We start from the raw sequence: 20299 nt of genomic DNA on the forward strand, positions 1-20299 counted from the left end.
ACAGCCAGATGCACTCCAAAGTAAGATTTGGTGACCAGCGCCAAAGTAGAGGATTTAGGTCTTCAGGGTGAGCCTCAAAAGAACAGGGCATTAAACTCTGAAGGCAAAGGCAATCCAACAGAAAGTGAAGAAGCCCAGGGTGGAATGTGTGTTTAGTTTTTATTTAGTTTTTTCCCCATTCTTCTTTCACTAATTGTGGGCAGATGTGGAGGAATGAGGTGAGCATTCAGGGAAAACCTAGGGACTGCATTTAGCATTTTTATAATAATAATGTTGGTATTTGTTAAGCGCTTACTATGTGCAGAGCACTGTTCTAAGCGCTGGGGTAGATACAGGGTAATCAGCTTGTCCCACGTGAGGCTCACAGTTAATCCCCATTTTACAGATGAGGTAACTGAGGCACAGAGAAGTGAAGTGACTCGCCCACAGTCACACAGCTGACAAGTGGCAGAGCCGGGAGTCGAACCCATAACCTCTGACTCTGAAGCCCAGGCTCTTTCCACTGAGCCACGCTGCTTCCCCTTTTTATTCCCCAAGGAATTAAAAGCATTTTTTTTTTTTAAAGGCCTAGATTATACACTTGTGTTCACTTGCTTTACAGAAAGGCATACGCTACTACAAGGAGAGTGTGTTGCCAAACCAAAAGGATTTAGCCTCCAGTGCCAGGCAGTGATTAAAACTGAAGTAGCTGTAAGAGTTTTTCTTCAACTAAACACACCCACTCATGGAGCTTCTTCCAGTTGCTGGAGCCATTTTAATTTCTGGCCCTTTCTAAAACAGAAGGTAATTAACTCATTTAAAATAAGGGCGAAGCTTAGGCCTGCACTGGATCATTCTGTCTTCTCTCAAATGGACTCTGGCACTTCATCAGAAAGCCCCTTTGCTCTTGCCTGAAAATTTAACTGAAGTGTTGAAACTGCTTTTAGAAAACATTTGATCCTACTGGACAGGTAGTTGTATACCCAGGAAAGCTGACAGCCAAGCAAGAGTCTTGCCCTAAATCCTCCCCTAATGCCAGAAGACAGCAAGACTTCCAAACCTATATTCGCCCTACTAAAATTCCCCGTTTCCCATATCTAGTTATCCTAATAATAGCAACGACTATAGTGTTTTTTAAGCACTTATGAGGTGCCGAGAGCTCTACGAAGCACTGTGGTAGATACAAGATCATTAGATCGGATACAGCCCTTGTCTCTCACGAGGCTCCCGGTCTACGAAGGAGGGAGAACAGATAGTTAATCCTTATTTTAAAGATGAGGAATCTGAGGCACAAAAAGTTGAAATGATTTGCCCAAGGTCACACAGAAGGCAAGGGGCAGGGCTGGAATCATTAGAATAATCTGAAGGTAGATGGAAAGATCCTAGTTCAGTCTATTTTGCTTGTTTCTACCTGAGCACTCCATACTGTGCTTGACACATAGTAGATGCTTAACAAATACCGCAATTAACATCATCTTCATCTACTTTATCTGTGACTAACTTCTGCCAAATGTCCCCCCCTCTACTGCCAAGGTAAAAGAGGCACTTCTGTCTTAATTCACCGTAGGCTCGTGGCCTGCGAGATGGTTTGGTACCTTATGGATCTGAGCCTTCCCTGCAAGCATTTCTGAGTCTCAGAGGATCAATTGCAGTTGTGGGTTATTCGCACAATTAGGCTGGAAATGTCCTAGGACGGTGTACACCAACACAGGTAAGTGCTGTAGCTGATAGATTCGGAAAGGACTCAGGAAAGGGAAAAATATCAAGATTATGAACCACCAAGGCCAGGACCCGCCAACTAGACGTACAAATTCAAACTGCGAGACAGACTTCATTAGTCAGCCAGACAGAGGCAATTTGCTGAGCTGCCACAAACAAGTTTTAATTTGGTCTCGGCTTTGCCTTGGCCATAGCTCCCCAAAATAAAATAATTTAAAAAAAAGACTAGAACTTTTTGGTCCTAGAACAAGCATCGATGGTCTCGTCGTTTTAAAAAAAGGGGAAAAAATATCCCCTTTCAAAGTGTTACCTTGATGGTTAAAATGGTAAGCAAAAAATGAGGTCGGGGAGAGGGGTTGTAGGCATTTTAGTTAAAACTCACTTAGCCGCCTTTATCTTGAAAGTAATCTTTTCAGTCCAAACATGGAACTCATAGCTTTTACCTACCTGCTGTTCACAATACCTTAGAATTTCTTCACTGGAAACCTATTTATCTATTCATCTGGCTCACAGTAGGAAAAATTCCCCTTTGGACAAAATGACTGCATCTTTGGATGAAGATGCAACAGACACTCTCAACTTAGGTATTTAACACCACACGATTTATCTTTCTGGAGCTTATAAAAATCCCTGCGTGTTTGTGCAGGCACCTGCTTTAAATGCTTGCACTCACCATTAATAACTCCTCTAGTACTGAGCTTCTTGGAACACATTGTATTAGACCCTCAAGGAAAACAGTTATCTTTCTTTTATCCCCCCACTTTCTCTCTCAAGCACATTGGCTTTTAACAAGTTTTTCTGATAAACAGCTACACCAGACATTCTTTCGAGAGATTGCATTTAGCAGTGAGTGACCATCGGAGGGGCCCCAACTTGGAAGTGAAGCAGAAGCGGGAAACACCCTAAAACCTCCCGGGTTGACTACGACTGATAATGTTGGACCCAATCCGGACATACTGGGCATGAAATTATTTCACGCCCAAAGAATTCCTTTTTCGCCTCTCATTTTCAAATTTCAGGGAAAAGTTTGTTTCCCCCGAAACCTCTGGACAATTGAGTCCTTAAATTTATTTTTAGGCAGTCGTAATATTTATTAAGCACCTACTGTTCACAAAAAGCACTGTACTATAGAGCGTCAGAAGAAGCTAAAGATGAAAATTCAGCATAGGCCTTGACCTTCAAGGGGCTTGCATTGTTGGCAACAGATACGTACGTGTAGAACATTGCAACATGGGTCTCACTCTACTTTTTTCTTCCCATGCACTGGGATCTCTATAGTTAATCTAAGAAAATGATAGCATGTTCCTTGATTTTCTGTTTCCACTGTCTCCCTCTTACGTGATTAAAAGCAGTTCTTAACGCTTGGTTTGAGAATTAAATGTAGAGATAACGCCATAGAGTTTGTAATGTTCTTACTCCAGGAGTTCAGAGGCACATTGTGTTGGTTAAATGGTATAATGAGATTTTTGAAGAAGAAGATCCTTGAACTTGGCCCACGAGGTCGTCTCCCTCTCATCTTCAGAAAACATTTTTCCCCAGAAGAACTGAGTTTTATCACTTTCCCACCCAGAATGAAAGAACATAGTCTCTTCGGTAGGACGGTTCATGATTTGAAATCTTACAATTATCTAATTCCCAAATGAGCAGTGAGAAGAGGAATGAGCTCTGGGAAAGGATCAAAATGACCAAAATGCTAGGAACTTTTCTCTTTTTAAGAATGGGTGGTTTTAATAAGAATAATAAGAATGTTTGTTAAGTGCTTACTATGTGCAGAGCACTGTTCTAAGCGCTGGGGTAGATACAGAGTAATCAGGTTTTCCCACATGAGGCTCACAGTCTTAATCCCCACTTTACAGATGAGGTAACTGAGGCACAGAGAAGGTAAGTGACTTGCCCACAGTCACACAGCTGGCCAGCGGCGGAGCCGGGATTCGAACCCATGACCTCTGACACCCAAGCCCGGGCTCTTTCCACTGAGCCATGCTGCTACTCTACCTTTTCACAAATTATTGTAGTAGAAGCAGGTTCTAATGAGAGTGGTCAGAGTTGACTCACACCCAACTTCAAGCTTAGAATGCAGCAATTCTAGCTCATTTCTGAGCCTTCTATACTGGAAAGGGTGAAAAGCATGGTAAACCCTCACGTATTATTTAACTGGCAAATCCTTGCAAAGCTTAGCACATTTTACTTAAAAAGTTGTGATGATAATCACTAGTTTAAGGGCTTAACTCTCCATCAAATGCAAAACAGGGGCACAGTTACGGCACAAGTTTTTTCCAGTACCAAAAGAACATTCCAGAAGTCATCCTAGAAGATCATTAGTAAAATTCAACTTGATTGAGCAATTCCAACATCCTACAGCATTCCCTAAACCCAGGAATACCTCTTTTAAGAGGGAAAAGCAAGTTAGTGACTGAATTAGAGGTCTGAACAACAAACTTGAAATTATAGCCACAGTAGAACACGGTCAACCACAAAAGGCTTTTCAGGGACATTATTTCATAGCATTTCAAGTGTGCAAAGTGCTTTTTTACTAAGAACTGGTGATGCTACGAAAAGGGGCTAGGAAATTAAACGGTAGCCCCTTTCTAAAGCCCTCATTTATGAATGAGGCTGGTTCCAAGGCAGTAGTAGGCGGGCCTTCCTTGAAGGAAGTCAAGGCAAGACTCTGTGTCAGAGGGAGAGTGCGGCTCAACCCAAAAGCTACTCCACCCAATTTCATTTTATGAATGTGTTTCTTGAGATGTAGACATGTTCTCTGAAAAATTCCATGACAGGCTGCAGTTTACATCTAAGGTGTGTTTATAGGGAGGGGGTAGGAAGGGAATAAAACCATGCATACCTGCAAACCTAGTACTTATTCTGTGCATATCACAATAGTGTAGTTGCCTTGACCAATGGCCCCAAGCTCCAATTAACAACATTCTGACCTCCATGAGGTAATGATTGCTTTCTCTTAGCTTTATTAATAGTCCCGGGCTCATCGGACAACAAGTCTGCGTCATGATTCACTGCACCATGAACCCAAGCTAATTCTTAGTGATTCTCATTTGCTACATAGAACTATGTTGACTGTTCAGGCCAGGTCCTTCGCAGAGAAAAACTAGATGCTTCTGGAAATCTTTAGAACCAGCAACTGCTTGCTCTTCAGGAGCCCTTCCTAAGAGGAAGCTATTTTACATAAAATGTCAATCGCTTCCTTGATGTCATCAGCTGGAGCACAGCCAACTCCAGAGAAGGAACTGGACAAAAGAGAAGGAGCAAGAAAAAGAGTGGAAAAGACCAGAGGAGGAGCACTGGGATTTTCTTTCTCAGGCTCAGATGCCAGGCTGCAGAGGGTTGAACTGCTTAACTGAACACAAGGGGTGGAAACTAAAAGACACCGATGGTGGTCAAATCTAACAGGGCATTTTGGCGATCCCTCTTTGGAAGGCCCCTAAAGTGTCCCTGACCAAAAGAATCAGAACCAAAAAAAAATGGGCGCTGGGACCCTAGGATTAAATGTGGGCACTGACCCTCAAAAAAGGGAGACGCAGTCTAGCCTAGTGGAAAGAACCCGAGCCTGAGAGTCAGAGCATCTGGGTTCTAATCCAGGTTCTCTACTTGTTTGCTGTGTGCCCTTGGGCAAGTCACTTAACTTCTCTAGGGCCAGGTTTCTTCAACTATCAAATGGTGATTAAACAGCTGTTCTCTCTTTTACTTAGACTATGAGCTCCATGTGGGACAAGAACTGCATCCATCCTAATTAACTTGTATCTAGCCCAGCACTTACAATAGTGTTTGACACATATTTAGTACTTAACAAGTACCATAAAGGAGAAGAAAGTGACCAGAGCCTCACAAGAACATGCAGCTCACCCTTATCTTCCATTTCTTTTCACCCCCTGCACTCAAATTTAGCCCTGTTTTTAAATACAAAACTACACCACAAAGTCGGGCTCCAAATAGAATTCAACAGCGTGTAAATTACTGAGAATCAGTGGGAGTTTTCTAAACAGCATTAGAATACCATTTAGGACACCTAAGCAATAATTTCCTAGGTGGCATCTTGGGGATCTCAAAGGGTTATTCCCATGCCAGGATCTAGATGATTATAACCACATTAAAAATACAAAAGATCACACGCAAAGTCGGTGAAATGCCAATGTTGAGATCTGATGAAAATAGTTCACGAATGGAAGAGTAGCATTTACACAAATATTGATTAGCAATATTTCTGAACATTGTAATGTAATTGTCTATGTTTAAAAGTGCAAAATGTGACATTTGTACAATTGAAATAGGCAAATTATTAAATAGGTTGAGGGCAGCTGTCTTTATAAAGTTGCACTCTATAGGGGTTATGCAAACATATAAAAGGAAAGAATTAAAATGTTAGAATTCATAAATGTTTAATGAGAATTAAAATAAAAGAAAAAAAACGTTTCTTTACATTTGCTTCAATTAAAATAGTTCTGGTTTTAAGGATAGCTAGGAAAGTCTAAATTCATGTATCAGGGATTATTATTTAAGAGCATGAGGTGGCTAAGTGCCTGTTATTAAATCATACCTCCCAGCATAATTTTTTAAAAAAATTTACATACTTGAGTGGCTGGATACATGCATTATAAATAAAATAAATACATGCCCAGGCACATAGCCGTCCTTCGTATTTGAAGATGATGCTACTGATGATGAGATCCTATCCAGGCTTGCAGGACCAATTATCCATTCCATACTGGATGCACATAGTCCTTGCTAAATTGATGCATTTCATTGTTGAACCTGTCTCTTCACATCAGTCTTCCCCAAATTTCTGCCCAGTGAGAACAATTCCACTCCTCATTGTTACTTGCCAGGCTGGTAATGCCTGTTGTAATCACTTCCCAACAGTTCGCTGTTCTACTTCAGTGATTGAAACCTTGCTTCTCAGTAATATTCCAAATATTCCTCAGCAAAAAGAAAGTTCAGTTACGCTGAGGTGTTTCCCTGGGAAAAACAACCACTGGTTTCTAACTAATTACTGCAGCCATTTAAAAATAAATCCCATCAGGTGTAATGTGCTTTTTGCCCTCTTGAATTTCTCATTCTTCCAACAAGTTCTATAGCAATGCACCACGGGAAAACTCGCTAGGGAATCAGCTAAGAATCACTTTAAGAGAGCAAGAAAAGCTTCTAATAAACACAAAAGTTAAAATTTCACCTTCAGAAAAGGAAGTGTGTAAGAATTTAGTGTTTCAGGTTTTGGTAGGTCAGTTGTTCCTTAACTGAATGTCTTTAATCTTCCCCAGTCCCGCTCTTCCCCTCTATTCACTTACTCCCACAGATGTTTCTGAGCAAAATTAGCCTTCATTTCTGTTCCTGAATACTGAGAGATGGTTGGAATGAAACTTCAAAAATGGCTTTATGTCAGAAGCGGGAGTGAGCTATAGGAATATGGTGGTTAAAAAATAAATAATAATAATTAAAAAACCTTGAGGCTGTCCTTTGGGAAGGAACCTGTTCCGTTTAGTACAGGTTTAGCATTGGCTTTTGTCCTCCCTAATCGTTTATCCATGATCTTTCCTTCCCCGAACTTTGTTACTTGGACATGAAAATTAGTCATCAATGACAGGATATTCACTCCGTTACCACCATTTACACATACATTATAGTTCCACCTGGAACAACCAACAAAGTGAACTTAAAAGATACATCTTAATGAATTCAACAGAGAAGATATTGCAAACAAAGGGAGTGAGGAATTATGGGGGAGGTAAAACTTGTCAAAAGGCAAAGACGGAAATGAGTGTAGCCAAAGGCAGTCAACATGATGAGGCCAACAGTGATTGCTTCCTGTTGATATATTTCTTAATTTTTCTCCTTGTATGAAACCTGATTCCATCTGCTCTTTCCATTTTGTCCCCCAAATAAGGATATTATGCCCTGGGTAAGTAGCACGTCTCCCTAAAGAGTTGGGTATGAAAGAAGCCAAAGTACTTTGAGCCGTAGAGGAAGAAATCACAACTTTTCATTTAAAGTAGTTTTCCACAAATGTCATAAGAGAAGTCCCAGCTGTTTCTGGAGGAATAGAGAAAGGAATGGAGACAACTGACAGCTGACCAAAAAAACACCCTCCTCTGTGAATAAAAATGAAAAACGGGAGCAGAAGCTTAACCTGAGAGTTTATTTTTCAGCCATTTCTGAAGGAAATGATCACACTTGACTGGTGGCTAAAATAGGAAACTAGAAAAACAAAGCCTGGTGAACAGCACCAAGCAAATGGCAGAAACCCATGGAAATCATGCAAATGTTCATCAGAAAGCTAATGAGCAGAGCCCTAAGGGAACATACATATTCAATCACCCAATATATATGATCCGAGTTACACACGCTTATGGTACCCGACGGGAATAAACGTCAAGTTCCATTAATATTTGTCAGAAGCTGGTAGGAAATGGCAATGCATCCGCCGCCCAACAAGTTCAGGGGAGATCCTGCATCCATCCCCCTCTTGACCTTCAAAATCTCAACTTGACATGGCCCACTGTTACTAACAGAGAGGGGCTGGGCAAAATCCCTCCTCCGATACACGGATGTGGTGCACAGGCGGGCAACGGAGAAACAGACATAATAGCGAGACTTTAGAGGAATCCAATATCCCTGCATTGACTCTAGAGAGGAACAGTGGCAGTTATGGCATTCCACGTTCCCTAACCACATTGTTCAGTCAGAGATAGAGCTCTTCAAGGAATAACTAGGACAAGGAATTGAATATAATCTAGCTAATTTGCTGCACCAAATCCAATCTATGCTGTTGTCTAGATGCTGCTACTTCTGATGTTCCAGGACAAAGAAAACAAACTGCCACGTCCAGGTCTGCTTCTGCTTTCTTTGCCACAAAGGCTTTTTTGTACTGACTCAAATGCAGGTGTCTTTTATGGGGAAAGAACTATATGTGCTCCCCTAATTAAGAGAAAGATGATAGGGAGATGTTAGACTCCAGGGCACTGAGAGCTTCTATAAAAATTATTGATTTAAAGGGAGTGAAAACTGGTAGAAGCAAACACATAGTCCTGCTAAATGTAATTACGTATCACTCCCTCCAGTCACTCATACTCATGTCATTCAACAGAAAATCCTAGGTGACAAAAATAATAGTAATTATGGTTCTTGTTAAGCACTTCTTATGTGCCAAGCACTGTTGTAAGCACTGGGATAGATACAAGATCATCAGGTTGGGCACAGGTCCTGCCCCACATGGGGCTCAGACTCTTAATCTCCACTTTACAAATGAGGTAACTGCCGTCCGGAGGAGCGAAGTGACTTGGCCAAGGTCAAAGAGCAGGCAACTGATCAAGCCAGGATTAGAATCCAGATCCTTCTGACTCCCAGGCTCGTACTCTATCCACTAGGTCACACTGTTTCTCCAAGAGACCCCCTGAATGATCTGGAGAAACATTTTAACTTGAAGAATGTTGATTTGTCGCTGGTTTAACTAGGCAGGCTTTATTTGGGGGGCTTCTTAAACGGCAGCTTTTAAATAAACCTGAGAAAGTCTTGTGTTCCCAGAGAGATGCTCTCTAGCAAATGTTTAATCAATCAATCAATGGTAAAGGCCAGGGGAGATAGGTAAGGGCATGGTTGGGGGTGGGGTGGGGTGAGAAGCAGCATGGCTTAGTGGATAGAGCACAACCCTGGGAGAGAGAGGGTTATCGATTCTAATCCGGACTCTGCCACTTGTCTGTTCTATGACCTTGGGCAAGTCACTTCACCTCCCTGTGCCTCAGTTACTTTATGTGTAAAATGGGGATTGAAACTGTGAGGCCCATGCGCGACAGAGTCCGTATCCAAACCTATTTACCTGGATCCACCCCAGCGCATAGTACAGTGCTTGGCACAGGAATGCATCTGTTAACTGTTGTTCTCTGCCAAGCACATAGAACAGTGCTCTGCACACAATAAGTACTCAAATACAATTGGATAAAATACCACTATTATCATTAGTATTATTATTATTTTTAAGGTCCAGGGCAATGACAGAGCAAAGGATCAGTCAGGATTTCCTTGGGTGTGAAGTGGCTCATTCCTAAATTAGACGGCAGTGCTTCCTCCTGACCTTTAAGGAAAGCTCATCCAAGTGTGTAGGAGAACAAATGACAGCCATGAGACACAGACCACCCAAAGAGATTTCCCTTTGTTTCATGTAATGAAGCATCACATATAGACCGCTCACAAGGTAAGTGAAAAATTGAATAACAGCAAATTCACCATACTTTGCCTCAGTGTTATTTTCCCCAGCAACTGAGTCTCTCTCTGATGGCAAATTAGTCCTTAGGAACTAGCTGTCAGGTCAAAAGGTGACCAAGGCAGGTAGTGGGCTTACTGTTGGCTGAGGGTTGCTTTTTTTAAAAAAAAATCCACATCCCTGTTTCCTTTTCCACCACAGAAAATGGAAAAGGATACATTACATATATAGCTACAAAATTCATATTTCTACAAGTACAGATGACCCTTCAGAGGCTCAACCTCTTAAGGCTAGTAGTGATTTTACACCAACAGTAAGACTGGATTCCAAATTCCCTTTTCTTTTATTCAGAAGAAGATTCTCCTTCTCAAATGACAGCCTCAGAGTATGGGTTGTATTACACAGTTATTACAAAACTGAAACAAAGAGCAGAGTATACACACACACACACACACACACATAAATATATACATAACCCTTTATGGACACAGCTACTGTGGACATGGGAGAATAGAGTTGATTATTTTTACAAGAACTAATTGCAAACAGCTACAATGATGATGATGATGGTATTTGTTAAGTGCTTACTATGTGTCAAGCACTGTTCTAAGCGCTAGAACAGGGAACAAAGGTCTGTCCATGTTTGGATAATCTCTTTTGTTACTGCAAGGGGTCAGGTTCATTCTAGACCAGCAACTTTACCCATACAAAATGTCCTTGAATAGTAACTGGACACATATAATGCATTCTAAAATGCTGAATATTCACCTGTACAAAAAGATATATAGGTCTAAGACATTAGCAAATAGCTATTAAAGGTAGATAAACTTAATTGATTTTTTCCCCTTAGGCAATTTATTATGTGGCAGTATTGTTTGTTCACTAGGAAAAATTGCTAGTATTTATCTTGTCAACAAGGCCCACTGGTGCATTAGTGTGCTGTGATTTGTACTATGATTAAATAGCACAAATAGCTAACTCTCTGTCCACTGAGTTGAACTACACGGTAAGAGCTGTGCTGTTGCTTTAAAAGAGAAAGATATGCCAGAGATGAGAGCACATTTAGTTCTCTCTGTGACATGCCTAGATAATAATTCCACTGACAGGTTCTGAAAATTGTTTATAGTAAACCAGAATCTTTCCCAACATAGCTTCTAAAGTGAGAGTGCGTGTGTGGTTGGAGAGATGAGTAGGGAAGAGGGGATTTCCTGGCAAGAAAGCAGGAATTTTTTTTCGTTTATTATGCTAAGAGGCAGAGTCGCACTGCCTAGCGGAAAGAGGTCAGGCCTGGGAATCAGAGTAACTGGATTCTAATCCCGATTCTGTCGTCACTTTCCTGCTGAGTAACCATGGGCAAGTCACTTAACTTCTCTGTGCCTCAGTTTTCTGATCTGTAAAAATGTGGATTAAATACCCCTTCTCCCTCCCCTTAAGACTGTGAGCCTCATTTGGGACAGGGACTGCGATTGACCTGATTACCTCCCACAGTGCTGAGTACAGAGCTTGGCACAACGTAAGTGCTTTAATAACACAGGTATTAGTATTGTTATTAAAGATATGCTCTGTCCTAGAAAAAGCACACGACTGGGATTTAGGATATGTGCATTTTACTCCTAGCTCTGCCGGTGCCTGTTGTGTGGCCTTAGGCTTAACTTCTCTACAGAATGGAGGTTGAATACAAGCTCTCTCTCCTCCTCAGACTCCAAGCTCCACGTGGGATAGGGACTGTATCTAATCTAATTGTATTGCATCGCCCCCAGCGACTGGCACAGTGCTTAGCCTAGTAAGCTCCTAAGAAGTTATTATCAAGGTATTATTACCCAGGTAAAATTGGTTTGGCTTGGCATTGAGACCGTGAGCCCCAAGTAGGGCAGGGACTTTGTCAAACATGATTTGCTTGTATCCATCCCAGCACTTAGTATAGTGCCTGACACTTAGTAAGCGCTTAGCAAATACCATTATTGTTATTATTATTATTAAATTGTGGCCAAATGCAAAGAACATGGGTTCTAATTCCAGCTCTGCCACTTCTCTGCTGTGACCTTGGGGAAGTCACTTCACTTCTCTGTGCTTCAGTTACCTCATCTGTGCAATGGGGATTGAGACTGCGAGCCTTTTGTGGGTCAGAGACTGTATCCACCCCGATTTACTTGTATCCCTCCCAGAGCTTAGAAAAGTGCTTGCAATATAGTAGGAACTTAATAAATACCATAATTATTAATTATTACTATTATTATTACCAAGACTTTACTGTGGTGTTTAAAGACACTCAGGTATTGCGGCTAAACTGAAATATTCTAACTTCCCTCCTAGAAGGAAATTAGCTAACAGCTCAAGAACATTTGGATTTGTCTGTCTCCTGCCCCTTTGCCAAAGGAACCGTCTATCTTATCAGTATGGTATTCTTCTAGCAGCTAGATGATCACCTAATCAATTATACATTCAACACTCTTCCCTCCCTCTCTGAGCCCAGGCTGAGTGCTTGTACAATTAAAGCAGATGCTCATGTGATTTCTCTCACTTCTTCTCTCCTCAAAGCCATGTCAAGCATCATCAACCGAATGCCAAGGATGTGTCAACCATCTCCAGCTGTTGCCTACTTGATTTTCCTCACCAGCTAAACAAACCAAAGGTAATGAGGTCAACTCCAACTCGGGTACCGATGTCTAGTTTACTCTAGACGGTAAACTCACTGTGGGCAGGGACCATATCCACCAACTCTGCTGTACCGTACTCTCCCGAGTGCTTAGTAGAGCGATCTATGCTCAATAAATACAATTAGATTGAAAAAAAAGAAGTCTAATGTTGTGAGGATGGGAAAACTAGATGTCATCACGGTAAGCTCCAGCATCTTAATTTTCAGGGTTTATAAAATCAGTTTATTGAATCTTGCTTGTGGATTTAATCTGAGATTGGGTCCACCATTTCTTTCCAAAGAGTTCAAGCAATGGTAGTTGGAAAGTTATTTGAAGCTTCATTGTTACTAATGTCTTTTGCAATAAAATTGTTATCTTGTACGCAGCTGGTGGGTAATTTAGCATCAACTTGAAGGGGATTAAGGGAATATGGGAGTTGAAAGAGTGCATTACTTAGAGAACCAAATGAAAGAAAGCATGGCACCCTGTTTCCTCCAATTAAAATTTCATAGATCAACTATGTGCTACCATTTTCTATGATATAATGGTAACCTTGAGATAGGAGAAAGAGGAGGAGTAATAATAGCATTTATTAAGTGCTTATTGTGTACAGTGCATCGAACCAAGCACTGAGAAAGAATACACAGATTGAAATTAGTCCCTGTACTTCAGCGGGCTCACAATCTAAGAGGAACAAATAAACGAAATGAATGAATGGCAGTTTATTCAAGTAGATGGAGTTTTTAAATTGTTATTACTGACCAACCAAATGGTTACACATTATGCTTCACTTGGTGAAGAATTTCACTTCACTCACAAATACTATGAACTCTGAAAATTCAGGTATATGCCAGTTGAGTGTATATTTGGTCAAAGGGTTTGGGTTTTCCTCATTGTCAGGAGGAAATACATTTTCTTAAGCGAAAAAGAATTTGAACTGCACTGTTACTAATAAGACGATACCTGAAGGCCACGGGCTCATTGTCATAAACGGCAATGGAAATATTTAATGGCGTTAGTATAATCAAAACTGATGAGGTAATTATTAATTTTAAGGACTGTTTGGCTAATTTATAAAACTGCTCCAATCCAAAGGACTTTGAAATGAATGATCATTATGTTTAGACTGTAAGCCCGTTACTGGGCAGGGATTGTCTCTCTCTGTTGCCGAATTGTACATTCCAAGCGCTTAGTATAGCGCTCTGCACATAGCAAGTGCTCAATAAATACTATTGAATTCCTACGCTACCAATGAGAGACTCCTCTCAGGGTCGCCCTTGGAGAGTTTCCAGTACTCTCCAGTCTTGGCTTTGGGAGAGAAAGTCAAGCAGAGGCCTAACCATTCCAGTCCTTGCTTGGCCAGTGGCTAGAAAGTGGAAGGCAATCTGCTACAAGTCAAAACTCACCTGTGCTGGGCAGCAGTGGCACAAGAGTTGAGGGCAGAGACGAGTTTACTGAGCGGAAGGCGGCAAAGGTAAACCGCTTCCGTATTTTTACAGAAAAACCCTCTATGGATATACTAACAGAACAATTACAGGTGGACAGCAGGGTGCTCTGGGAGAGATGTGTCCGTGGTGTCGCTATGGGTTGTAAACGAATCGACGGCACGAGACAAGACCGATGAGAGAACAGGCACAGAGAGGTAAAGTAACTTGCCCATGGTCAGTACTCTGTCAGAACAAAGATATGAATTGGAGGGTCCTGTGGTCTCGACTTGGTTTGAGCACATAGTACGTGCTTAACAAATACCATAATTATTTTGATTATTATTATACCTGCTCGCCATGCCTCTCAGATTGTGAGCCCTGAGTGACACAACTGGGACCGTATCCTATCTGAGCACCCTGCATCTTCCCCAATGTAGTGGCACCTAGTAAGTACTTAATAAAGGCCATAATGATCAAGACAAGCTTCTACTCTCCCCACACCAGCAGAACAGGTCACCTTTCTGGTTACGGAAAACAGTCAGTCCAACGTATTTACTGAGCGCTCACTGTGTGCAGAGCGCCGTATTAAGCACGTGAGAGAGTACAATATTCATTCATTCAATCGTATTTATTGCAACCCCAGCTATGAGACAAGCGGCTCCGAAACGCTAACCGATGAGTGCTTTATAACTGTGCCCAAAGCAAAGTGCTAGAGAGGGGGCTCTGGAGGACTAGAGGAAAAGGGTTCTAATCTGGGCTCTGCCACTTGTCTGCCATGTGGCCTTGGGCAAGTCACTTAACTTCTCTGTGCCTCAGTTAGCTCATCTGTAAAATGGGGATTAGGACTGTGCACTCCATGAGGGACAGGGGCTGTGTCCAATGCGATTTGCTTGTATGCACCCCGGTGCTTAGTACAGTGCCTGGCACATAATAAGCACTTAAATACCACAATTAATTAAAGAATCTTCAGCGTCTAGTGCACTACCATAAAAACAGTAACAGATTCAGTAACTCAGTAATTCAGTAACTCAGTAACAGCATTTCGTTGTGGAAATGCTGGTTTCCACTCCTCCGTTCATATGCCAAGGGGGGGATAAATACAGCAGCAGTTGTCTGTTCCTTAATAAGCTTAGGGGCACAGAGAAAGCCAATTTCAAGATGTTCTGTTAGCATAAATACTTGCTATTAGCACTCTTTAGACAGAGACTGGTGGGAGGTTGCACCAGTTTCTTTTCCAAATGAGTTACCTTACAACTGGATTCTCGCAAGTGAAAGGGAAAAACACAAAGCATGTCTTTCCTTTTTGACAGCAATGACCCCTGAAATGAGAGCTCTGCTCCCCCATAATGCACACATCATCAGACTGCAAGGTCCTTGGTCTTTCTGACCCTGTTAATTACATCCTAACCTAAATCTATTACAAAGGAATAACTGCCTTATAAAAATGGCATCTCCTCCAGGAGGTCTTCCTTGATTAATTTCATCTCCCCTCCCTATTCTCCATCACTTTAGCACATCGGCGTGACCTGGGTACTTGATTTCTTGCCCCATAAGCACTTAGGCACTCACCACACGCCCTCCTTCCCACTCCCATAGTACTTATATACATAACTCTGTTGCTTTCCCATATATGTAATTTATTTTAGCATCTGTCTCCCTCACCAAAGTGTAAGCTCCTTGAGGGCAGGGGTCATATCTACTAAAACTCCTAAATTTTCCCAAATGCATAGTACAGTGCTCGTCACAGAGTAAGTTCTGATTCAACTGACTGAAGTGAACTCTCCATGCCACTTACCACAATGATCAAGGAATCTGAGAACGCTGCATTAGTTCAGTCTACCAAATCAGGTTTAATCATATCAAAGGAGCCAAAAGGACCCCAAATTCATAGTCTGAACTAATTTGGAAGTGCCTTCTAAACTGTAAGATATGTATAAAATCTTACTAGCAATACTAGCTCGAGGCAAATCAAGGGAGATAGCTCTGGCAGATTCCATGAAACAGCAACATCATATGTCTTGTATCCTTCTGGAGAGATGCCCCGGGGGGGAACCACCCAAAAATACAAAGCAGGAATTTTAAGCTATTTTGGAGGATAAGCATATTTGGATCTGTGAACCTAAATACAGCAAAAGTGAAGTAATCATTCACAAATAATCGCTAAATCCTAGTTTATGACCACCTTTGTCCTTCATAATTCATGTCATCCTTTCAAAAAGCTGGCAGACTCAAGCTAATTCACACCAACATCTATCTATCCCTTCTCGATTAGGAAAAATTGCTGAAACAGACTGAAGGATGAACTGGGATTTTCAAGAAAAGAAAGCCCCAATTTTAGTGGGGAGAGCCAAATAAGCTTTGAGGAGATTTCGCCACCATTTTCTGATTGATTCATATCCCTTTCTGTCTGCCCTGAATAGCTCGTATTCTGGTTCTCCATTCCCAGATCGTGTATCTGGTCCCCAACAAGACTCGGACTCAGTGATGTCTGAAATTCTCCTCACCTGTTTCACAGATTGAATAGAGATGAATATTTACTCCCCCGAAAACAGGGTCTCACCCCTTCCTCAGCCAGCCTTCATCCTAAGCAGGGATACCTTGCCCTGACAGAATGGGTGGATGCCATCATTAAGTGGAGCTATCAATCTGCCCACGTCCCCTGTCACGCCAGTTGAGTTTCCAAGAAATGAATGTCACAACCAACCTGTTCCGGAATGTGGGAAGCTGAAGACACTGCCTCACCCTGAACACCAAATACTACTAGCTCCAGATCTTTGTTTGGAACTTGGGGAGAGCCAGGAAATGTGCCATAACAACAACAATAACAACAATAATAATTGCGGCACTTGTTAAGCGCTTATTATATACCAGGCACTATACTAACTGCTGGGATGGATACAAGTAAATTGGGTTGGACGCAGTCCCTGTCCCACATGGGGCTCACAGTCTTAATCTCCCTTTTGCAATCGATGAAACTGAGGCATAGAGAAGTGATTTCAACACACAAGACAAGTGGCAGATTCAGGATTAGAACCCGGATCCTTCTGACTTCCAGGCCCATGCTCTATCCACTAGGTTACATGGCTTCTGATTCAGGATTAGAAATGAGGTGTACAGCCCCTTGATTCTATTTATCGTGATTAAGTTGTCTTGTTTTTTGTCCGAATATCTCCCCCAGTTAGACTGCAGGCCCGTCAATGGGCAGGGATTGTCTCTACCTGTTGCTGAATTGTACATTCCAAGCACTTAGTACAGTGCTCTGCAGCGTGGCTCAGTGGAAAAAGCACGGGCTTTGGAGTCAGAGGTCATGAGTTCGAATCCCAGCTCTGCCACTTGTCAGCTGGGTGACTGTGGGCAAGTCACTTCACTTCTCTGTGCCTCAGGTACCTCATCTGTAAAATGGGGATTAAGACTGTGAGCCCCACGTGGGACAACCTGATTCCCCTGTGTCTACCCCAGCGCTTAGAACAGTGCTCTGCACGTAGTAAGCGCTTAACAAATACCAACATTATTATTGCTCTGCACATAGTCAGCGCTCAATAAATACTATTGAATGAATGAATGAACCCGGATCCTTCTGACTTCCAGGCCCATGCTCTATCCACTAGGTCAGGTGGCTTCCTCCTGCCTCTCTCAGCCACATTCAATCTTACCAGTAAAGACAGATCAGTTTAGTTAAGGACAAAAGAAACTCAGGACCTACAGAGACCCAGCCAACACCACACAATCTCACCTGTGGCCTATTGTCTTGCTGAGCTGGGAGGTCAGGGAGTGAAATGAGGTCGTGCCCTCTCTCTTAGCTAGGACTCGCAAATAACTCTCTCATGGGGGGTGGGTGGGGTGGGGGAGGGAGGGAGGCCTGCCCATCTCAGGGCTGCCAGTATAGAAGGAGATAAAACCTTGGAAAAATGTCAGTGAACTGCCTAGAACTCACATGCTGGAAAGCTCATTGCTCAGAACCTTGGCTGCTCCCCTTTACAGGTGAAATCCAGTTTTTTGCTCAATTCAGTCTTTTGTGTTACAGTTCACGAGATGCATGACATCACCCTCCACTCTGAAGGCTCAGGACAGAGAACAAATCCTCTGTAAGCCAAGGCACTGCGGAGAAAGGGGCAGATGGAATTTCATCTTTAAATTTGCTCCCCCCCCCCTTAATTATCCGCATTATCTGTAGTTGGAATAACAACATTCAGGTCATTAACCCCTTCAGGGCCCACCTCAAAGTTATGTATCGTTAATGACATTTCATACAGATACTGAATTTCTCCAATACATGTGAGCAGAAATGGGCCACAGAAACAGCGCACACATCTCTGCATTTCGGCAAGTAGACAACCTGAAATGATTACTCCATGGGAATACTCCAGAGCTATTGCACCAATTTGAAATAACTGGTCTAAAAACACTGTAAACATTTGAAAGACTATAAAACAATGGAAGCAGCTTTCCGGAATGTGCCCCTTTCATTTGGGGAATGGAATATAAGTCGGTGAATAAATCACTTTGAAAACTTAAGTCACGCTAATAAACTCATCCAGTTGGAATGAGTGATAATTAAATTTCTAACAGTGGACATTTTTCCAACATGCACTCCTTTTATAATAATACCATGACATCTGCTCTTATGTAGAACTAAGGGGTCATTAAGAGAGTTTCAATCTTGATGAGTCTCATAAACGTTAAATAGGGTATATTAACCGTAAGCCTGTTGTGGGCAGGGAAGATGTCTACCAATGCTGCTAAAATGTTCTCTCCCAAGCATTTGGTACAGTGCTTTGCACACCGTAAGTTAGCAGTAAATACGATTGACTATTAATGACTTTCTCATCGGTTTGGGAACTCCCCATAGATATGAGTCAGAGCCGCTCTCTGCTCCAACAGCCAGTTACCTCCCGTCCCCACCCCCAACAATGTTTGGACCCTGCTTTTCTTGCTCCCTAGACTTTTCCAGAAGCCATTTACTCATCTCTCCACATCCCAGTTCTGGGAGGGAGTTTGGCAGTTTCTCACTTCAGGGACAACTAGAAAGCGGCCCCCAGAGGTTATCAATTGCTCAAAGGTGGGAGGACTCTGTGCTAGAATGGTCGGGTTCCCACTTCAGGGTGGAGATTTTGGCCTGGGGAAAAGGAAGAGGAACTGTTTGGGGTGATTTGTGGAGAGCACCACAATCGAAGCTGTGCTGCTAAACTCAGGACAGGGTTGAACAAGGGAGGAAGGAAGGGGTGGGGAGAGGGAGGGAGAGAAGGAGAAGGAGGGTTCCTTAGGCAATATTTATCTAAGAAGAGGTAAATTCCCTCTGAAGTCTGTCTGTGGAAACAGAAAACTGGATTTCCCAGCTAAAGAAATCACCAATTATTCATCATCCTCTGGGGCTGACTCTAAAGCTCCAAGATGGTTCTAGTTCAATTGCAAAATCTCCATTATAAAGCAGTCCCTGCTGAACGGTAGTTAAGAACCTAAGTAAGAAGTTTTAACCTCATGAGTCACCTGAGGGAAACATCTCCTCGGTACAAATGGAAACAGAGAAGAGATAAAGGAGCCCCTTGCTGCAAGACACTCCCAATTACCTAGGGCCACAAGGGGTGGGGAATCCAATGGTCTGGAAGACTGGCTATGACCTCCTTGTGGGCAACTCGGCTACCAAATCTATTGCACTGTAGTCACCCAAGAGCCTACTACAGCACTCAATAAATATCGCTGGTGAATTGACTGAAGTAGTCAAGAGTTTATCCCCAAACCTCATTTACAACAGGAATTGCAACTTTCTCCCCAACATTTTTTTTTTTTTTAGCAATCAACCAATCCAGCTTATTTATTGGGAGTTTACTGCAAGTAGAGCACTGTACTAAGTGCTTGGGAGAGTACGATATAACAATATAACAGAGTTGGTAGACACATGCCCTGCCCACACCAAGTTTACAGCCTAGAAGGGGAGAGCTACAAGCAAGAAGTCAGATGGACTGATCTGAATTTCCCTGCTTTAAATGGCCAGAAAGCAGGTGGGAAGAAGAGAAATAAAAGGCAACAATAATCCACGGGAGCTAATTAGCCTGAAAAAATAAAGGCCTAAGTGGGTCTTGCCCAGTTCGGTGGTGGCACTTTGGAGAAGGCTATTTTTAAACTTCTTCCAGGGCTCTCCTTCCCCTCCCCTAGCTTGTGGTTTGTTGTTTTGATTCTAAATGGAAAGCAGGGTAAATTGAAGCCATTCACTGAAGTGAGTATTGTCCTGTAATCACCTGGGGATTCTGTCCCTATGGGAACTGAACAAAAACACAAGGCAGGGCTGCTTTGAATCCAGTGACCTGTCAGCCTTAAAAATTCCACTCTGACCT

General features: G+C 42.3%; 1 protein-coding gene and 1 long non-coding RNA gene across 5 annotated transcripts in view; one reads left to right on the plus strand and one right to left on the minus strand.

Moving 5' to 3' along the window:
* EGFR (epidermal growth factor receptor) overlaps positions 1 to 20299 on the minus strand; it is a 298096-nt gene that overhangs the window by 170030 nt on the left and 107767 nt on the right. The gene's annotated exons all lie outside the window — the stretch shown is intronic.
* Positions 8346 to 18482, plus strand: LOC103168756. The gene is made up of 3 exons (XR_485524.3): positions 8346 to 8533; positions 12443 to 12536; positions 17992 to 18482. It is a non-coding gene; the product is annotated as an uncharacterized LOC103168756 (long non-coding RNA).

This window comes from Ornithorhynchus anatinus, chromosome 4, assembly GCF_004115215.2.
Source record: "Ornithorhynchus anatinus isolate Pmale09 chromosome 4, mOrnAna1.pri.v4, whole genome shotgun sequence".
NCBI lineage: Eukaryota > Metazoa > Chordata > Mammalia > Monotremata > Ornithorhynchidae > Ornithorhynchus > Ornithorhynchus anatinus.